Raw genomic sequence first — 17,483 nt, forward strand, 5'->3', positions numbered from 1 at the left:
TAAACACACACACACACACACACCAATAAAGAGAGTCAAAATTGAGTTCTTTGCATGATGTACTACAACACTGATTGCATTTGCTTTGATCAAAGATGATTTTGACAAGAGTTATATTGCATTTGTTAATCAGCAAAATGCTCTTAAAATGTTATTAAAACAAGGTTATTGAATCTGATGGAGGAAGACTGCTTTCTCTTTACTTAAAAAGCCAAACAACCAATCCGACATGGTCAAATGCAGATTTTGGAAAGAGCATGTCATCGCCATGTGTTCTTTTGTTTTGTTCATGGCATGCCCTTTCGGGAGTACACAAGTTAGCCCTACTTCCACCACCTCACAGGAAGAAGCTTCAGACCTCCATGCACAGAGATCTGTCTTAGTCAGGCTCCCTGTTGCAGGGAAGATTCTAAGCATTGTCAGCTGAACATTCTTAGAATCCCACTTCAGCCCTTCAAAGAACATGTGAACATGAGACCTGGAGCATTGGGCACAGGGTACAAATATCCACCCTCTCCTCCCCAGTTAGCCCTCACAGTTCTGTGAAATGCCTGAATAAGGCTTGAATATCCTCCCATTTTGATCTTTCAAAGTAGTGCTTTCAGACAGAAATACTTCCTGAAACCCTGTTAATTTTTAAAAGCCAATTAACGGTGAGTAGGTTTCATCTTTTTACAATCCTGTTCGCTACCGTTATTTCATCTGTCTTCAGCTGCAAGGATGCCCCCCCCCCACTTTTAATTGCTGATTTTGCCACATTCTGAATTATCCAAATTGCTGAAATCACACATGTGACTATCACATAGTGAATATTATTGATTGATTGATTGATTGATTGATTGATTGATTGATTGAATTTGTATACTGCCCTACACCCGCAGGTCATAGGATATGACAAAATGTCATATATAGCCACATTTGGCTATGTGATTATATCATTAAAGGCAAATGAAGTCAATAAAGAGTGAGGACAATACAAACACTTTCAGAACAATCTCTGAAAAGTCGCCAAAAGAAAGTTGATGTTTGAGTCTGCTCAAAGTGATCATTAAACACACACACACACAGAGAGAGAGAGAGAGAGAGAGAGAGAGAGAGAGAGAGAGAGAATACTACCATGTTTGCCCAAGTTTTATTCCATTTATAAATTTGAAACCTGTGGTTATCACAAAAGAGATATAATGTGTCTTACAGGGGTTAATTCAATGGCTAGATACAAATGTTTCTCAAATTTTCCAAGCTGCACTGACATACAAAGCAACACTGTGTGTCAGAAACATATCTGTCAGGGGTTTAGGAGCAGAGGCAAGGGCAAGGGAGGAAACAGAGAGCGAAGGGGAGGAGGCAGAAGAAAAGATGAGTGATGACGACGACCCGAGATCTCCGAGTCTTTCCAGTGAATCAGAGGATTCACAGAAAGGAGCACCAGTGGCCAGGGCAAGGGGGGAGTCTAGGGGGGCACCCCAGGAAGATAGAGCCAGAGGGGACTCAGAGGAGAGCAGTTGGAAATCGGGACCAGCGTCACCGCCAGAGAGCAGGGAAGAGGAAGGGAGCCAGGGGGCAAGCGCTGGCAGCTCACCACAGGAGGGAGGGCATGAGTCAGGAGTGGCCACACCTCCATCGGGGAGCGAAGAAACGGTTAAGAGGAAAGTGGAAGGTTGGGCGCGCGCGCCAAGTTCAAATGCAGAGGAAGGCGGCGCAGTAAGCAGCCCGGAAAGGGAGCCAGGTCCTAAAGCCCGGCGCAAGGAGGCAGGAGGGTCCGGGTCAGCGTCAGAAGAATCCCGGAAGGAAGAAGCCCCGGGGGGTAGAGGGACCCAGAGGAGGACAGTCAGGCGGAAAAGGTGGAGCAGGGCTAGGATATTAAGTTGGTGCGCACGGGGCGGAGACTCAGACGGAGCTTCGTCGATCTAGCTACTAGACGTAGAGTTGCGCGCAGCAGCGTGAGAATGGAAACTGTAATTCAATAAAGACTTTTACTAAATGATCGCTGGCTAGCGTGATCCTCTGTGAGCTAGGATCTTCAAGCAGCTCTGACAGTAAGCTCCGTCTCCAAATTGTGGGCATCTACAGCCCCGAGGAGGGGAGAGAAACAGGTGCCTACTAGTGAGCTCACGAACAGCAGACGACATGACGGCTGAGCAGCAGATAGAGGAACTCAGAAAAGCAGTGGCACAACTGAATGCCGAGGCTCTCGCATCCAGGAAGAGAGAGGAGGAGGCAGCTGCCGCCTGCAGGGATCTCCAGATCAGGTTAGACGTGCTGACGAAGCAGACACCCCGGCAGGAGGGAATTGGGTTGGCGAGACGAACAGGCGGGCTGGTCTCTCACTTCGATGGGAACCTGCAACAGTATCCCAACTTTAGAGCAGACGTACTGTGCGCACTGCAACTGCTGCATAAAGACTTTAGAGATGAGCAAGAGAGAGTGGGATTCATCATGGCCCATTTGCATGGGGATGCTAAAGCATGGCTACGCAATTTATGGAGGGATAAGGATCCGGCGCTCCAGAATGCAGATGCCTTTATTAAAGCGATGGATGGGTGTTTTTTATCAAGTATTGACGTGGATCTTGCCCGGAAGGAGGTGCATGGGCTAAGACAAGGGAGGGCCAGCGTCAGACAGTATCATGCACGCTTTTTCGCCTTGGTCAGTGCCCTGGAATGGGACAGAGATTCGGCCCCTATAAGAGACCTCTTTTGGGAGGGGTTGCACAGCTTGATTAAAGATGAGATCGCGAGGGGGGAGAGACCCCGAACCACCCAGGAGGTCGTTCAGAGGGCACTGGCAGTGGGGGTGAGGCTGGAAGAACGTCCGTGGAGCAGGGACGAAGGGCGTGGAGGGCGCGAATCAGCCAGGGGCCCCTCCTTCCTTCCCAGAGAAGCAGCGCGGGCGCAATCCACGCCTCCGCCAGGAGGAGGAGCCGAACCTATGGAGGTTGGAGGTGCAAGGGCTCAGTCAGCAACCAGAGCCCTAGCACCGGCAGCAGTGAAAGCGAAGCCTCCTAGAGGGAACAGGAAGTGTTACGTCTGTGAGGAGCCAGGGCATATGGCGAAAGAGTGTCCCCAGAGGCTCCACAAGCTCACTGCAGCCTCAGCAATGGTGACTGCAGCAACGCAGCAAGGAGAACCACAGCAGGGAAACGACGATGTCTGGCTGGAGGAAGAGGCACTGGGGCCCAGCCAGACATGTCAGTGAAGCAGTCCCCAGAGATTTTACAGCCCGTGAACCCCCTCCCGCCCAAACCAGTGGTGAGGCTCACCGCATCTCTCCAGCTGCCCAATGGAATCACCATGGACGTGCCAATTACCATCGACTCGGGCAGCAACGCGGACTTTATAGGGCAGGAGTTTGTCGACAAGCACGCTATACAGTTGCTGCCTGCCACACTGCCCCTGCAGGTTGTCACGGTGGATGGAAGGGAGTTGCTAGGGGGGCAAGTGGTGAAGCAGACGCCGCCAATGGTGATGCGACTTGGGAATCACAGGGAAATCATCAGCTTCAACGTCACTCAGCTATCGGACACGCCCATTGTATTGGGCATGAGTTGGCTGGACAAGCACAGCCCGGCGCTGGCTTGGTACCAGAGGCAGCTGACCTTCGGCTCTTCCTTTTGTGCTGAACACTGCATCATGCCCCAGCAGGAAGGGGAGCAAGAGGAGTCACAGCTGCAGCTAGGCACGCTGCAAGCGATTCCCCACAAGTACGCAGAATTTTTGGAAGTTTTCTGCGAGAAGGAGGCGGACAGGCTACCCCCTCACAGACCATATGACTGCAAAATTGACCTGCTGCCGGGGGCGGCGCTGCCCAAAGGGAAGCTGTATTCCATGTCAGAGGACGAGCTGCAGGAACTCAAAGAGTTCTTAGATCATAATTTGGAGCGCGGTTTCATCCGAGAGTCCAAGGCAGCGGGGGGCAGTCCTGTATTCTTTGTTAAAAAGCGAGACACGCCCCAAAAAAGACTGGTCGTGGACTATCGCATTTTAAACAATGGGACCAAGCCGTCGGACTTCCCCATGCCACGAATCGACGACCTCCTGGCGAAGGTGCGGAAGGGAAAAGTGTTCACCAAGTTAGACCTGCGAGGGGCGTACAACCTCATTCGCATGCGGGAGGGAGATGAGTGGAAGACGGCCATGTTCACGCCACTGGGTACCTACGAATACAGAGTTATGCCTTTTGGATTGCAAAATGGCTCCCACGTTTTTCAAGCTTTCATGCATCACGTGTTGGCGGGACTTCTCTACAAGACGTGCGTCTGTTTCTTAGATGACATCCTGATCTTTTCGGAATCGCAGCAGGAGCATGACAGACACGTCAAGGAAGTGCTGACCAGACTAAAGCAACATAGGCTCTACGCCAAGCTGGAGAAGTGCCAATTTGACGTGACGGAGGTGGATTTTCTGGGCTACAAGTTGTCTGACAAGGGGCTCGCCATGGACAGCGCCAAGGTTCGAGCGGTATTGGATTGGAAGAGTCCACGCAACCGAAAAGAGGTCCAAAGGTTTGTCGGCTTTGCGAACTTCTATCGCAAGTTTATCAAGGGCTTCGCTATGCAGACAGCGGCCATCACAGACGCGCTTAGCTCCAAGAAAAAGAAGTTCGTTTGGACAGAGGAGGCGGAGCAGTCCTTTCAGGCACTCAAGCTTCTCTTCGCGTCGGAAGAGCAGCTGCTTCACGTCAACCCCAGCAGGCCGATGAGGGTGGAGACAGACGCCTCGGACAGAGCCGTGGGGGCGGTCCTGCTGCAAAAGGACCAGCAGGGGGTGTGGCGGCCGGGAGCGTTTTACTCCAGGAAGCTCAGCAAGTCCGAGCAGAACTACACCATCTGGGACAGGGAGTTGCTGGCCATTCATGCAGCGTTCAAAGCGTGGAGGCACTTCCTGATCGGCGCCAAGCACACGGTGCAGGTTTGCACGGACCACAAGAATCTGGAGCACTGGCGCACGGCACAGTTCCTAAACCAGAGGCAGATACGTTGGGCTGAGTTTTTTGCGAACTTCGACTTCCGCATAGAGTATGTCCCGGGGGACACTAACATCATGGCGGACGCCCTCTCCCGTAAGCCACAGTATCTGGAGGACGCAACGCCAGCGGCCGCCATGCACATCTTCGCACCAACAGTATGGGCGTGCGCCGCGGCCACCGTGGACCTGGAGGCGGTGCGACGAGCGTTGCAGGATGACTCCTTCGCGCAAGCAAAGATGGCAGAGGTGCAAAGGGGCAAGGCTGCGGCTGACGGTTTCCAGCTACGAGATGGATTGCTCATCCGTAAAGGGGCCATCTACGTGCCGGGAGACGACCTTCGCGCCAAGGTGCTGCAGCAGCTGCACGACGCGCCCACGGCCGGGCACTTTGGCAAGGAGAAGACGGTGGAATTAGTAGCCAGGGATTTCTGGTGGCCTGGAATGAGAGGGGAGGTCGCAGACTACGTGGCGAGGTGTGACACCTGCCAGAGGGCCAAACCAGTGCACAGACCGCCGGCAGGACTGTTGGAACCGCTGCAAACTCCGGTCGAACCTTGGGAAAGGGTGGCTCTGGACTTTGTCACAGATCTGCCCAGCTCGAGGGGCAAGACGGCAGTGCTGGTGGTGGTGGACCTGTTTTCCAAGATGGCACATTTCATTCCGTGTGCGAAGGTGGCCACGGCGGAGCAAACCGCCAAACTGTTCATAGACCACGTGTTCAAGGTTCACGGTCTGCCACGGTCTATTCTGTCCGACCGCGGGCGGCAGTTCATCTCGAATTTCTGGCAGAAGCTGATGGGCTTCCTAAACGTCAAGATCAACCTGGCGTCGGCGAGACACCCGCAGACCAACGGGCAAGCGGAGCGGGTCAATGCCATCATGCAGCAGTACCTGAGATGCTATGCGAATCAACAGCCTGCGACGTGGGTGGATTACCTGCCGCTTGCCGAGTTCGCCTACAACAACACGAAGCACGTGTCCACGGGGGTCACGCCGTTCTTCGCCAACAACGGGAGGCACCCCAGAACCTTCCCGGGACTGGAAAGAATGGGGGAGGGGGAGCCGCAGACAGCAGATGCGTTCGCGTCGGAGCTGCAGGAAGTCCACGATCAGCTGAGGCGCCACCTGGAGCTGGCCAAACACGCATACAAGGTACAAGCGGACAGGCACAGAAGGGTTGGCGAAGAGCTCCACGTGGGAGACTGGGTCTGGTTAGCAGCCCACGCAGTGCCGGCCAGGTCGTTGGCCAAGAAGAAACTAGGGCATAAACAACTGGGACCCTACCAAGTCGAAGAGCAGGTCAACCCGGTAGCTTTCAGACTGGCACTTCCGGAGGGTTCCAGAATGCATCCGGTGTTCCACAGATCGGTGCTCACTCCCTACAAGGCACCGCACAGGTTCCAGGAACCCGGAACGGCGCCGAGTCCAGTCAGAGACAGAACGGGGCACGCGGGAGTGGCACAGAAGGAGCGCATCAATGACGTCACGGAGATTTTGGACTCCAGATGGGGGGAAGAGGGGGTAGAATACTTTCTCGCCAAGGAGGGCACCCTGGCCAGTGCGAACAGCTGGGTGCCGGGCTACGCCTTGGACGAACCTCTACTCAAAGACGAGTTTCATGCCCTCTTCCCACATAGACCTATGCCAGCAGACTTTTTCGACGACTGGCTTTTCACGCCCACGCTTTCGGCCAGCACTTTCCGGGGGTTCGACTCGGACGAGGACCCGACACAAGACGTCCGTTCCCCGGAGGGGTCACCCTCGGGATCTGCATCAGAACCCTCGTATTGGTGGGACGATAGACCAGAGGAGCAGTTCCGCAGAAGGTGGCTGGAAGGCCCAGGACGAGCAACGCCGCCAGGAGGAAGTGAGGGAGAGTCGGACATGGACGTTTTCGGGGACGACCCTGGTTTCGAGCACGGCGGCACAGAGATGGAAGCGGAGGTGACCGTCGTCGACGAGAGCAGGGAGGAAGACCCGCGAGACTTCAGATGGAGGCCCGCCACGGGAAGCGAACGATATCCGACGTTCGTCCCTTTGCAACAGCACACCCCAGCTCCAGCACCGGAAGGAGGGGAGGGGGGAATGGGGGGCTTCGAGGGGGGGATGGATGTCAGGGGTTTAGGAGCAGAGGCAAGGGCAAGGGAGGAAACAGAGAGCGAAGGGGAGGAGGCAGAAGAAAAGATGAGTGATGACGACGACCCGAGATCTCCGAGTCTTTCCAGTGAATCAGAGGATTCACAGAAAGGAGCACCAGTGGCCAGGGCAAGGGGGGAGTCTAGGGGGGCACCCCAGGAAGATAGAGCCAGAGGGGACTCAGAGGAGAGCAGTTGGAAATCGGGACCAGCGTCACCGCCAGAGAGCAGGGAAGAGGAAGGGAGCCAGGGGGCAAGCGCTGGCAGCTCACCACAGGAGGGAGGGCATGAGTCAGGAGTGGCCACACCTCCATCGGGGAGCGAAGAAACGGTTAAGAGGAAAGTGGAAGGTTGGGCGCGCGCGCCAAGTTCAAATGCAGAGGAAGGCGGCGCAGTAAGCAGCCCGGAAAGGGAGCCAGGTCCTAAAGCCCGGCGCAAGGAGGCAGGAGGGTCCGGGTCAGCGTCAGAAGAATCCCGGAAGGAAGAAGCCCCGGGGGGTAGAGGGACCCAGAGGAGGACAGTCAGGCGGAAAAGGTGGAGCAGGGCTAGGATATTAAGTTGGTGCGCACGGGGCGGAGACTCAGACGGAGCTTCGTCGATCTAGCTACTAGACGTAGAGTTGCGCGCAGCAGCGTGAGAATGGAAACTGTAATTCAATAAAGACTTTTACTAAATGATCGCTGGCTAGCGTGATCCTCTGTGAGCTAGGATCTTCAAGCAGCTCTGACAATATCCTTATTCCGTCAGTAGCAGTAACGCCTGGTTACAAGCCCGTCAAGAACTGGCATGCGATACTTTCTCTGGAAACTCCATGCGATCTTCACAGTGCGCAATTACCTAATTATAAATCCTTTGTAAACTTCCCTTTCAAGTAAGCCTATGGCTGCATACACACTATACTTTTAAAGCACGTTATTTCCTTCAAAGTATTCTGGGCAGTGTAGTTTATCCCTTCCAGATTTACAATCCCCGGCAACCCTTAAACTACAGTGCCCAGGATTCTTTGAGGGGGAAATGTTTGTTCTTTGAGTGAGCTTTGAAGGTACAGTATCTATGCAGCCAAAGACATTGCCTAAAAGGCCAGTGGAGCAAAATGTAATAGCAAAACAGAGCAGCTTTCTGAACATGATTTGCAATTTTAGAAAACAAAGACAGTACCACAACACCCTCAGTTTCTCCTTTCTTGTAACTTGAATCCACTGGTTCAAGTCCTGCCCTCCAGAGTGGGAGGAAACAAGCTTGCTGCATCTTCCATGTGACAGCCCATTAGATATTTGAAGATGGGTATCATATCTTCTCTCAGTCTCCTCTTATCCAGGATAAGAGAATGGGAAAGCAATAAATGGAGTGGCTTGAAAAGAGTCATAAAGAGCCATGCCAGCTATCTTGTGATCCCTGTGGCAAAAGTATGCCATTCTCGATTCAAACATCAGTTTTATTTCTAACCATACTAACCCTGAGATACCATACCCAACATTTCATTGCAATCAAATCATGCAAGCAGCAATTCCACAACGTGCTGTCAAGCAAAACAGTCTGCAAACCCACAGGATAATTTGTTTTAATGAGCAGATCCTTAACATTCAAATGCAAATTGCTAATCAAAACAAACTTGCCAAAGGAAGGCAAGGGTAACTTCGCACAACAAGAAAGCTAATGCTAAGCTCTCTAGCAGGTGTTGGGAACTTGTGGCCCTCTAGTTGTTGATGAACTACAACTGCCATCATCCCCGTCACTGGCCATTCTTGCTGGAGCTGATGGGACTTGCAATTCAAGAACATCTGGAAGGCCAAAGGTTCTACAGTATGTGTAGTATGACTGGTAACAATAAAATCTCATCACTCACTAAGAGAAAATGTTAAATAATAATAAAATTATTATTATTATGCAAAAAAAAAACTCAACAAATCTGGGCAATCCTCCCCCCCAAAAAAAGCTTCGCAACTGTGGCAATCCCCAAAAATCTCAACAACTCTGGGCCATCTCCCCCCCCGCCCCCATTTTCTTAAATTGGAGTCTCCAAAAGTAGGGGGCGTCTTATACACTGAAAAATACAGTAATTCATTGATCAACAGAAATTTCTTTCATTAAAGTAGGGGTAAAAGAATTTTGTGGAAATAGGAGCATGGGGCAGGATTGTTGTTGCTCATAGGTAGTAAGAATTTCTATATGTTATATCTGTGTCTTTCTAACAATATCCAGAAGAAATCTCCCTGTGATGTTTTTCAATCTCAAGCTGATTTGCAAATGTAACGAACTGAATTTAAGATTGGTAAAAACTGAGAAACCGATAGAAACCAAAATTGACAGATTCACTCATACCTAGTCTTGACAATGACTTCAAAGTACAACAGCCCTGGTCGTGCATTCGTTGTCTACAGCAATATTTGAAGGGATAATAGGAAGGCATTGCATCACACCCAAGAGTTTGGACCAATTAGATCAATCCCAAATATCACTAGACAAGCAGTTTAGCTACATTTGATGGGTTGGAGACACTTGAATTCTTTCAAAGGGTTGTTTTGGCCCTGAAGCAATCAGAGAAAGGCGTAGAAAGACTCTGGCTGTTCCAATCTGTATGATACTAACTGACAACAGCATACAACCAAAATAGCTGAAAGCAAGGCAGGAAGAAGCCTTTAATAATTCCAAGAGTTTGGAACCAGTTGCTGTTGCTTTTAATGGCAAAAGCTCTCTGGTCAGAACAGCTGCATGGTGGGTTGAAATTAAACAGGTGCTGCTTTCATCGGGTAAGAAGATGCCCACTGTGAGCATTGCACCTACTGAATCCCTACCACCAACTGCAATATATGTGTTAAAAACACAGAGCTGCTGTCCAAAAAGAAAGGACTGCAAGTCTAATAATCATATCCTTTTCAGGCTAAGGGGATGAGGTGGGAATCACCATTTACTTGTGCTGTATTGATTTTTCTATTACAATGGGAAGTGTGACCATAAATCGAACAAGGGATCTTTGACAAGCAGGGTCTTTCTTTATAGGCTCCAGAAAGTAACTAACTCTGGTTGCCCAAGTAGGTGGCATTATTGTCACCAGTCTGAAATAATTCACACCCTGGAGCGATCAGCTTCATTTAATGGGCTTTAATCTAAGGCAGGATTGCCAGGTTCCACATTCTTGGGGGAGCATTCTCCTCCAGCCATTGGTCCCTGAGCCAAAAATGTGTTTTGCCACTGAAACTGACCTCATTGTTGGTCAAGTCCCGTAGCATGAGTGGTTAAATGCTATATAACCTGAAAGATCATCTCACCCTCTATATACTCATCAGTCACTGTGCTCTGCAGGTGAGCCTCTCTTGCAGAAACCATCTGATGAGAAAGTCCATTCTGCACAATGTAGCAATCAGCCCTTTAGCACTGTGGCACCTCTCCATATAATTGCCTCTCTTAAAATATTAGACAGGCACCATCTCTGTTGTCTTTTTACAGTGGTACCTCTGGTTAAGAATTTAATTCGTTCCGGAGGTCCGTGCTTAACCTGAAACTGTTCTTAACCTGAGGTACCACTTTACTTAATGGGGCCTCCTGCTGCCGCCACGCTGCCGCTGCACGATTTTTCTTCTCATCCTGAAGCAAAGTTCTTAACCCGAGGTACTATTCCTGGGTTAGCGGAGTCTGTAACCTGAAGTGTCTGTAACCTGAAGCGTCTGTAACCCGAGGTACCACTGTACTGCCTACTGAAAACCTCCCTCTTCCAACAAGTTGAGATTCTTCCCAGTCTGCATTGGAACTGGAACTGTTTCTAATATACTTTTATTGCTTTATCACTTGTTGCATGCTGCCCTGGGCTTCTTTGGGTGGGATATAATTTATTGTTATTATTAAAAGAAGGATGCTGAACCTGTGACCATCCAGGCATTGACTTCATCACCAATGACCATTGGTCATTCTGCCTGGGCCCGAAGGCTGTTGAACAACATATGAACTGCCATCTAGAGAACATGCTCTATAGTAAAGTTGGTGATGCCAGTTAGAATTCAGGACTTTGGAATTATGAAGTAGCTCATGTTGTGTCTTTCCACAGAAAAACTAAATGGTGATATCTAGCCAAGCCATATAGCAGGCCCATTCAAACCAATGGATTTAAATATCTCCAATCTATTTATTTCAGTAGATCAACTCTGAATATGACTTGTGTTGAATATCACCCAAAGAGAAACGTTGCATTGTGTGTGTCGGACTTGCTCCTCTCACAACCTGCAAGTTCTTGTAGAATTACAACACAGGCTACAGTTTAGGCATAAGTAAACATATATACAAGAATAAACCATTATTTCCCATAATGCTGATGATTTATAACAAATTAAATACCTGATGAACATTAGTTGATGCATGTGCATCGCTACGCCAGTAATCAATTCCAAAAAATGCCAATTTTCATTAAAGAGATTACACTTTTGTCTCCTTTCCTTAGACATGATGAAGGGTGTTCATTTAATCATAATGGCACATTGCTGCATTCTTGTCTCCCATTCTTCAAGTGTGGGAGTTCAATAGTCCCTCTAATGTTTAACAAAAAGAGCTCTAACTGCCGTGATCACACAGCCTGTTATTTATAGGTTTGGTACAAAATAATTTTTGTATAAAGAGGGTTTTCTTCCAGTAGTTATTTCTGATAGCTTTCTTAATATTTCGCCTTTGCATATAGACAAATTACCATCGATAAAACAAAACAACAATCCCAGGTGAATGTATTCTTCCAGCTATGCTCTATTGTTCTTCTGCCATTCTGACATCCCTTGGGGGATATCCCTTGTATATTTTCTGGCAGGAGCTGCTGGTTTTTAAATGCAGGTAAGGAATTACATGCAACAACCCCCCACCATGTTTCTTCAAACAAATTTATGGCTTTCCTTGGATCTTACTACAGAAGCTCATTTGTGATCCTGCAGGAGAATAAAATAAAATATTCAAATCCAAGGGATCGGAACTTCAAGCAGAATATTGTGGGAGGAGTGATTTAAAATGGCAGCATTCGTTTGAATTAAAATGCTTTCTAGAAGCAGCCATTTCCTCACTAAGAGCTGTAGCAAGTTCATCCTTTTAATAAAAGAAACATCATTTTCCTTCTTTGATTGCTGATATCCAAGTCTTTAATCTAAAATGTTGTTATTATTTTTCTCCAAATAGGTGACTTTCTCTTTCCTTGATGTCTGTATTTTTCCTTTGATTGCCAACACACTAGATTTTAATTGCTTATATTTTTAATTCTCATGTGCATAATTGCACTCCCGCAGTTGGCTGTTGTTGTTTTAATTCAAACAGATTGGGGGGGGGGATTGAGCAGAGTAATCTTAATTCACCATTAAGGCATTAAGATGAGAGGAAAGTCAGCAAGCAGAGTGATTGCTGCACCGTGTCCTGCCATTTTGCAATAGCCATTGTAGGTGGGTGGGAGAGAGGGAGCAAATACCGTATTTTTTGCTCTATAAGACTCACTTTTTCCCTCCTAAAAAGTAAGGGGAAATGTGTGTGCATCTTGTGGAGCGAATGCAAGGCTGCACAGCCATCCCAGAAGCCAGATGCGCAGCGATCCCTCTTGCTGTTCTGGCTTCTGAGATTCAGAATATTTTTTTTCTTGTTTTCCTCCTCCAAAAACTAGGTGTGTCTTGTGGTCTGGTGCGTCTTATAGAGTGAAAAATACGGTGCCTGCTTCAGCCCCAAGGATGGTATATTGTCAGGTTCGTTCTTTGAGCATGTGGGGGGAATGCAAGAGCTTTGGATCTGGCAGATACATATTCACCCCAACATTCACTCTGGAGCCAACTGATGATTCCCAGGTAAGATTGAATTGAAATTGAAATACTTTATTGTCACTTGTACAACTTGTATACAGTGAGATTACACGAGCACCTCCACTCAGCTCTCTTAGTCTTAATTCCTCTTGTTTACTGATGCACACCCACCAAACCCGAAAGTCAGTTGCCCTGTTGTTATCTTTTCATTCAGCAGCCTAACAGCCCACAGATAGAAGCTGTTCTTTACCCTGTTGGTGCGACTAATCATGCTTCTATATCTTCTGCCTGAGGGCAGGAGATCAAGAAAGTGCCGGCCAGGGTGGGAATCATCCCTGAGAATTTTCCTCACACTCCTGAGGCAACATTCTTCTGCGATGTCATCCAGCGGATTCACGGGACAGCCCATAATATCTTGTGCTGTATTCACCACCCTCTGTAGGCACTTCCTATCAGTTGATGTCAAACCAGTGTACCACACCGTGATGCAGTAGGAAAGGACACTTTCTATTGTGGACTGGTAGAAGGAGATCCACCCTCTATTGTGTGGGCAGGGCCTACCTGGTCCAATCCCCTGGCAAAGCCTCCCCAGGTGGGATTGGGCAATTGGCTGAGGTAGGCGGAGACCTCCAGGTATCCAGCCTGGGGAGGGCGAAGCCAGGCTGTACTGCCAGGAGCCACACAGGGCCTGGTGGGCTGCGCACAACCACACAAAAAGCAACCCCATTTGATGTGGGGAGTGGTCATTCACCCCAACCAGTGCTCAAACACTAGCCGGGGGGGATTATGCTTACAGGGGCCGCGAGAACATTAATTGCCAAAAATTGGCCAAAAGAAATAACACCGACAAAAAAAGAATGGCAAGATAAATTATTGGATTATATCAAATTGGCCAGATTGACAGAAGCTATCAGGGATCAGCCCAAACAAAAATTTCAAAAAGACGGGGAGAAATATCGAGAATATCTTAAAAAGCAGTGCCCTCAAATTAATACTTTGACTTGTTTCAATTAACGTCCGCAAAATAAATGAAGGTATGTAAGTGAAAAACAGAAAGGAATTAAGAAGGAAACAGTTTACCAAAAACGAAAAGAGAACTGTGTTGAGGGTGAAGGAAGTCAATGTGGGGGGGGGGGAATGAAGTATGGTATATATATATATATTGATGTTCATTTGTTTGTATAAATTTTTGTAAGTAACAATGTTTTAGTTGTATTTCTCTGTTTTTTGTTTTTTGTAAGTTTTAGTGTTGATTATGTATTATTATTTTTATGTTTAATGTATGTGTGTCATAAAAAAAAATGGGGTGGGGGAGAGAGAGAAGAAGAAGAAGAAACAACAATCACTACCTGAGGCCTCCAGCTGGCCAACCCTGACATAAATGGAAACTAAAAATTACACACAGATCAAAATCTGTGTTGGTTCAGGGGGGAGAAATCCAAAAGCCACAATTACTTCCAAAGTTCAGGGTTATTTTTCTTGGCTTTTGTGGTTCTAAACTAGACCTTTCCTATTAGGTACATAATGTTAACTTACAGCTGCAACACTCAATAATAATCTCCTCGTATGTCAGTCAGTGCAATAATAGATTTTTAGCTACCTTTGTTACTTTCTGGTATGTTTCTGAATGACAAATCCATTTGTCGCTGTCAAATAAATCCAGTATTCCTATTGAAGTATTTAAAGCCACTCAATGAGGAAAGTAAAGAAAGAAATCACATGCCATTGTGGTTTTTTAAATTACCTTTTAGGGGAATTATGCGAACAACCCCAAACTCTATCAGCTAATGGTATGATATTATAGGGCTATAAGGAGCTTCTTCATAGTGTCTTTCCACCTTCTGCCACTTTTAGAACTAGGCATATTCTATTGGTGTAGATGGCCAGTTGAAACAATAGTTTATACTGTGATGCAATGAGTGAGGGTGGTGATGATGATAAAGCCCATGTAAATGTTTGGTTAAGCTCCCCTGCTGAGGTGAGCCATCCATAGAAATTCTATTTTAAAAGGTGATAGAATTTTATTTGCAGAGGATGGAATAGCTCATCTCTGTTGTGAACAATTTTTGTTTAAAGTGAAATTTGAAGTGAATGTTTGATTATGCATTTGGATTCATTGTAAAGTACCGGTATTTCTCTATCTAAGATGCTGAAGTTTGGTCAACAAACAAATGTTTGCTTTGACATATCAGAAAAAAATAATGATAAAAACTGTTTTCTTGATGGGAAGACTTAATTGGAAACTGGTAATTGATGGTTGAGTGATAGGGGAAAACCTCATTTTGTCTAAAATTGCTGCTTTGTGTCAATTGTGTGTGTGTGTGTGTGTGTGTGTGTGTGTGTGTATTCCTCTCAACATCAGTTTTGTAATGTTTATTTTTTGCCACTGCTGCTGGCTTTTGTCATGCAAATACTAATCTTGTAGGGAAATGTCAGCCTATGCATCTTTTATACAGGCTTGATTTATTTCATGTAATAGAGAGTAACGTGTCATTCTGTTAAAAATTAAATGTGTTTTTAAGTCAGTGCTCAGGCTTATGCAATATTCTTAAAGGAACACATTCCCAATGCAATCCTTTATGCGTCTACTCTACTCAGAAGTCAGCCCAAGCCATTGAACTAATTAGAATTTATTCTCATGAAATTGTATACAAGATTTCACAATCACTTTTATTAGATATCTTTCTCCCACAATGCGTTTTTCCAAAGCCAAGTCCTGTCCTGCACCCCTTAATATGTAAGACTTCAGGTCAAACTGGATAAAGCTCTTGAGAGACTTCTGAGAAAATAACCTCCACCAACGAATGCTGAATGGGTATGAATAGGATAACAGAGACACGCCCCATTCATTATTCTTTGTTTCTCTTTTGTAACCAGTCTCAGTCGTTGATTCAAATTTTCATTTCTTTCTCGTTACCAAAACAAAATACTTATTTATATTGTGAAATTGAAAAAAAGAAAAGATGAAATGGTCTGGCAATTTTCTACACCAAAAAAAGAGGAAACCTCTTTAGTCTCCATCTCAGTCCACTAGGGGAGTATGTATTAATCAGTAAATAACCATGTGCGCAAGGTGAATTACATGTGACTTCCCCATCCAATAAGCATCACCCATCCGTCGGGAGGGTGCTGGTTAGGCAAGAATGACCCAGGTGATTTGCCGTACCTGTATTCATTCATGCACAATTCCAAGAAGCTCGACCTTGAGGAAGGGGTCCCATGTCAGTGTGTGGAGGGAAAGGCAATGGGGTCTTCGTAGAGTTCCTTGTGGAATGATATTATGATAAAAATGTGCTAACTTGTATTTAGTAAGCCTTGGGTTTTCATAACTCATGTACGTCCACTCTCATGAACCTACTTTTATGTGGAAGTCTAGCTACAAGGTCACTTCCTGGTGGAAAATTCTTCATTAGTTCATCTTTAATAGTAGCCAGATGGGTGTGAATCTTTCCTGTTTCGTCTTGCAGCGCTACATACTGCTGGGCAGAGTAAAATAATGAGCATGAAAAATTATTCACCTTCGTGAGTGAATAAGGATTCCTGTTCAGGTGCCATATATTCACTTTCAGCCGCATGCCAGGGACACATATGATCTTGTGCAAGGTTGTTGAGAATAAGCATCGCCTTGCATTTCAAAAACCTGGTCAAGCAATCAGCACAACAGCAAGGCTCACTTTCCAGAATCCAGATTTAACCCTCTCCACCGGAGAGATCCATTCCTCACCCACACCTCAATTGCTGTGCACCTTCTGTAGCTGTTCACGCCAAGAGGTGCTGAACTGCAAATAAGGCTTCTAATTCTTCAGAATCAAAGGCTGCCTCAGTAATGACAAAGTAAACACAGGGTAATTTTAGTGGCTGCCAGTCTTGTTAGATGATTTTATACATCGCTTGAAGCCCCTGCATTAGTCTGTTTAGAATGACATGGCAACTTGTGATTAGATAGTAAATTTACTGTTTGAATAGGACGAGCGTCAGGAGGGGAAAAGGGGGAAAAAAGAAAAAGAAGAAAGAGGCCAACAGCCGAGTTCCAATTTCCAATATAGTCTGGCATGCTCCATTGCTCCTGAACATCTCTGAAGCAAAGCACTATAGTTAAGCTCTTGCCTGGTATGAAGGGCTAAAATTCACAAGAAGAATTGGAAGCGAATTATCACCAGAGGCCCAACTATTCACATTATTTTCAGCTTTGTCCCTTGATGACAAAATATGCTTTTGGTACTTCCTGATAATGGAAGGAAAGGCAGAAATAGAGAAACAATTATTCCTACCTCCTAACTGTAAAAATATTTACATTTCTAAGAATGTGTGATTTTTTTTTTTTAAAAGTGATTTTTTCAATTTATGTGTTACCTTGTTAGTTTTATCCTGCAGCATACTTGATGTCTGATGGCAGCATGCTTGATGTCTATCCCCAGACTCCTGTTTATCTCACACAGAACTCAAGAGAGATGGTGATTTGCTCAAAATCAACCAGTCAGATTTATGGCTAACCTGTGGGTTAAACCACTGAGCCTAGGGCTTGCCGATCAGAAGGTTGGTGGTTCGAATCCCCATGACGGGGTGAGCTCCCGTTGCTCGGACCCTCCTCCTGCCCACCTAGCAGTTCGAAAGCACTTCAAAGTGCAAGT

At 46.9% G+C, this 17,483-nt stretch overlaps 1 long non-coding RNA gene across 1 annotated transcript in view; it reads left to right on the forward strand.

Annotated features, from left to right (window-relative positions):
- The first annotated feature begins 463 nt into the window (after nt 1-463).
- The window catches only part of LOC309532353, a 32,353-nt gene continuing 15,333 nt past the window's right edge, over nt 464-17,483 (forward strand). Inside the window, exon 1 of the long non-coding RNA XR_014219799.1 lies at nt 464-653. This is a non-coding gene — a long non-coding RNA (uncharacterized lncRNA). The remainder of the gene's footprint in view (nt 654-17,483) is intronic.

The sequence above is a fragment of the Podarcis vaucheri genome (genome assembly GCF_965113315.1).
Source record: "Podarcis vaucheri genome assembly, chromosome: 5".
Taxonomy (NCBI): domain Eukaryota; kingdom Metazoa; phylum Chordata; class Lepidosauria; order Squamata; family Lacertidae; genus Podarcis; species Podarcis vaucheri.